A 4,443-nucleotide genomic window follows, 5' to 3' on the forward strand; every position below is an offset into this window, starting at 1 on the left:
GGGTCTCTGTTCTGGTAACAGAACGGGACTCTATTTTGCAGCGATCTCTGACTCACTCCGGTGGAACTTTTGGATTCTGATTGGTGTCTGTTTTTGTTGATAATAAAAATGTTGGTAAAAGTTCAAGCTTTCTTATCTGGCCCAAGTCTTGAATTTTTACACGACAACACTCTGATAGAGCCACCGTGGTGTGAATGACCTCAGCTGTTCACTGGTGCTCTGCCTGCTCCGTGCTTTCAAATGTCAGATAGTGGACCAAACTACTGTGAGGCAAGGGCGGGGGGGACGAGTCAAAATGTCCCTGTTCTATTAATTTTCTAGGGACAATGTTTGAGGATTTTTATTGTGAACACAAAAGAAATTTGCTCTCGTTGCTCAGGTGCTCTTCAGAAATCATGCATAATATTACCACTATACGATCCTGTGTTTGCTTTGTAATAGTGTGGAGAGAAAAAGACTACAGTACTGTTGCAGTGTGAAAATGTATTTTATTAGTCTTTTGTAATAAGGAAACACTTCCAAGCTAGAGATTTGATGGTTGCATAACACACAGTGACTGACGACTGTGTGCTGTTGATTTTTATACCAGAATAAAAGAGGAACCAGAGACAGAGCAGGTCCTGAGTGGCCGTGCTGTCCTCCTACACCAGACACAAGGGGACACATTCACCATAAGTCCACAGACGGACGCAGAGGGTTACACGACTCGGACATATATAGCAGTTGTAGGTTGCTTTGGATAATAAATGTAAGAAACCCCTCCAAGTGAACGGTGTCATTCAAACTATGATCAATTTGCATAAAGATATCAAAAATAGAACTATTTCTACGCCGTATCATCATTGATGGTAAAAATCATTCAACTGAATATGTAAAAGAAGAAGCTCGACACACAGATTTCAGATGGTGAACTGCAAAAAAAGACAAGTTAACAAGTACTTTTATTTTGAAAGTCTGAGCGGAAGTTGGATGTTTGTATGTTTTGTCTCATGCCCTGACTCCAAGGTTTCCCACTTGGGATAATAAATGAACTGAAGTGAATGGTTCCTCTTTGTATCAACATGTCCTGCTGTGTCAGCTAATTAAAGTGTTGTATTGACTAATGCACATTTACCCTCCCACTACAGTAAGATAGTACGTCTGTGACCCCGTATTTATGTTCTTTTTCTAATTTGGTTTCTCTTTCTTCACTTGCTGCTGTTAGAGCTGTTTTATTCTTGCCAGCTTGAGTTCAGGCTCTGTGGACCTGACTGGGAGTCTTGTTGTTTCCTTTGTATTAGAGGAAACGGAGGGAAGAAACAGGAAGAAATACAATAAATGAAAAAGAGAACGGTTTACTGTAGCAGAAGGCTGAAGTTTGTGTTTAAAGCTTGGGAGTCATTTCATTTCTTGCACTCCAAATGAAATAACTGGTCAGTCACAGGGCAGCGAGTGCTTTTACTGCTGATACTTTAAGTACTTTACCAGGATTCTGCAGGACTTTTACATGTACTGCAGTATTTTCCTTTGTACTGATTCAGCACCTAGTTAGAAGTGGATCAGTTTAACTGCAGCAGCAGCTTCACTCATTCACCAGCTGCTTCGTGTTCACGCTCACAGAGCAGACTGGACTTTATTTATTACAACATTTTACCACAAACGTGTTTCCTGTTTTTCAGAGTCAGAGGAGGGACGGGGAGGAAAGAGTGAGGAACAAAGTTTCCTTTCTGCAATATCTGATAGATGACGGGTTTCCTCTTAATGTCAGGGAGTCATTTCATCATCATCCGAACACAATCAAGCCCACAGCTGATCAACAAACACAAATACATCCACAAATAGCAGCTCTCTGCCTGCTGGTGATCAACAAAGACATTCTGACGCATCAGCTGCTGGAACGTTGTCGACATGAACAGGACTGAATGTGAGATCTGATATGATGTTTCTGACTCCGCCTCCATTCATTATCATTATCATCGTCCTGCTGATTCATTAAGGGCTGCAGCTAACTAGCATGTTTGAGGACATGGCATGATTTATGATGATGTATGTTTATTAATGTGTTTATATGAAGTTTGAAGCTACATATTTTAAACATCAGATGAACCTGGTGTACAGTGAGCGAGCGAGTTTGTGTCAAACTGACTCAACCACAGAGAAGAATCCTCGTGTTGTAACAGATGAACCGTGTGACTGCAGCGCTCAGCTAAAACATTCTTCTGTCACAAATATTAAACATTAAACCGTCTGATAGTTTCTAAGTTTTCAAACTTTGGTTTTTGTTTGAGTGCAGCCTCTGAGATGTGATGCATGGATGGATGAGTGATTGAATGAATGGATGAATAAATGGATGGATGGATGAGTGATTAAATGAATGGATTAATAAATGCATGGATGGATGAGTGATTGAATGAATGGATGAATAAATGGATGGATTGATGAGTGATTAAATGAATGGATTAATAAATGGATGAATAAATGGATGAATAAATGGATGGATGGATGGATGGATGAGTGATTGAATGAATGGATGAATAAATGCATAGATGGATGAGTGATTGAATGAATGGATGAATAAATGCATGGATGGATGAGTGATTGAATGAATGGATGAATAAATGCATGGATGGATGAGTGATTGAATGAATGGATGAATAAATGGATGGATGGATAGTATCTGTGTGTTGGACTCACCGAGCAGCAGAGACACAGATGAAGCCTTCATGTTGTCTGGATGTCGACTGTCAGTCAGTTTGAACAGCAGAGTGACGCCTTCAGCTTCACTTCCTTATTAACACACTCAGCGCATCATTGGCTGCGCTGCATGATACCCTGCTGCTCATGATTGGTGCTTCAGGAAGCTGCTCTCCACTTCACCAGGTAGCCCCGCCCTCAACGCTATGAACCAATCACAACAGCAGAAAGGTCAGCTGTCTGAACCAATAATTAGTTTATTTATTATCATGTGTCTCAGCTCGTGTGGTTATATACCTGTAGCTGAGGCCCCTGTATAGCTGAGGGCCCACTGTTGCTGAGGCCCTGTGAAGCTGGGGCTCCTCTGTGGCTGAGGCCCTGTGAAGTAGGGGCTCCTCTGTGGCTGAGGCCCTGTGTAGCAGGGGCCCACTGTAGCTGAGGCCCAGTGTAGCAGGGGCCCCTCTGTGGCTGAGGCCCTGTGAAGCAGGGGCCCCTCTGTAGTTGAGGGCCCACTGTAGCTGAGGCCCAGTGTAGCAGGGGCCCACTGTAGCTGAGGCCCAGTGTAGCAGGGGCTCCTCTGTGGCTGAGGCCCTGTGTAGCAGGGGCCCACTGTAGCTGAGGCCCAGTGTAGCAGGGGCTCCTCTGTGGCTGAGGCCCTGTGTAGCAGGGGCCCCTCTGTGGCTGAGGCCCTGTGAAGCAGGGGCCCCTCTGTAGTTGAGGGCCCACTGTAGCTGAGGCCCAGTGTAGCAGGGGCCCACTGTAGCTGAGGCCCAGTGTAGCAGGGGCTCCTCTGTGGCTGAGGCCCTGTGTAGCAGGGGCCCACTGTAGCTGAGGCCCAGTGTAGCAGGGGCTCCTCTGTGGCTGAGGCCCTGTGTAGCAGGGGCCCCTCTGTGGCTGAGGCCCTGTGAAGCAGGGGCCCCTCTGTAGTTGAGGGCCCACTGTAGCTGAGGCCCAGTGTAGCAGGGGCCCACTGTAGCTGAGGCCCAGTGTAGCAGGGGCTCCTCTGTGGCTGAGGCCCTGTGTAGCAGGGGCCCACTGTAGCTGAGGCCCAGTGTAGCAGGGGCTCCTCTGTGGCTGAGGCCCTGTGTAGCAGGGGCCCCTCTGTGGCTGAGGCCCTGTGAAGCAGGGGCCCCTCTGTAGTTGAGGGCCCACTGTAGCTGAGGCCCAGTGTAGCAGGGGCCCCTCTGTGGCTGAGGCCTTGTGTAGCTGAGGCCCCTCTGCAGCTGAGGCCCTGTGTAGGTGGGTCAGTCAAAACGAGCACCTGTTATCAACAACTCAGAGTCTCAATTCTCAATCTAATCAACAGGAACAGGATTAAAACAATACCTGGTCCAATATTATTTCACAGCTCGTGGTTTCACTGGAAGTTGAATGTAGTGCTGCTGGCTGTGTGCAGTGTTTGCTTTAACAAAATGGCCAAGTAGGGCCCCTCACCACAAAGGCAGGATGATGAAACACGCTTTCACTCAGGCTGTAACTTGAGGAGAAAGTCGGCTTGATGGTTCTTCCAATGGCAAACTTCTCCATGACTGTGATAATGAAGTCACGTAGCTGCTGAATCAGCTGGCTTTTGATGGACAGCATGGCCAAAGCCCTGAGGCGTGGCTGGCCCTTGGCAAGTGAACGTTTTTGGAAATGTGTCTTGTCAGCCGACTCATCGTGGACGTACAGTGCTGTTTCACATTTTCCACACAGTTTCCTAAATGTTATGATCCGACTGAGCACGTACCTGTTTTCCTCCACCTGCTTGTTTTGCTGCTTAATTGAGCC

The 4,443-nt window shown here is 46.7% G+C and overlaps 1 protein-coding gene across 4 annotated transcripts in view; it reads left to right on the top strand.

The window, feature by feature from the left end:
* Positions 1-4,443, top strand: part of LOC123980308 (H-2 class II histocompatibility antigen, E-S beta chain-like) — a 236,945-nt gene that overhangs the window by 85,916 nt on the left and 146,586 nt on the right. The window lies entirely within an intron of this gene.

The sequence above is a fragment of the Micropterus dolomieu genome, linkage group LG12, assembly GCF_021292245.1.
Source record: "Micropterus dolomieu isolate WLL.071019.BEF.003 ecotype Adirondacks linkage group LG12, ASM2129224v1, whole genome shotgun sequence".
In the NCBI taxonomy this organism is placed as follows: domain Eukaryota; kingdom Metazoa; phylum Chordata; class Actinopteri; order Centrarchiformes; family Centrarchidae; genus Micropterus; species Micropterus dolomieu.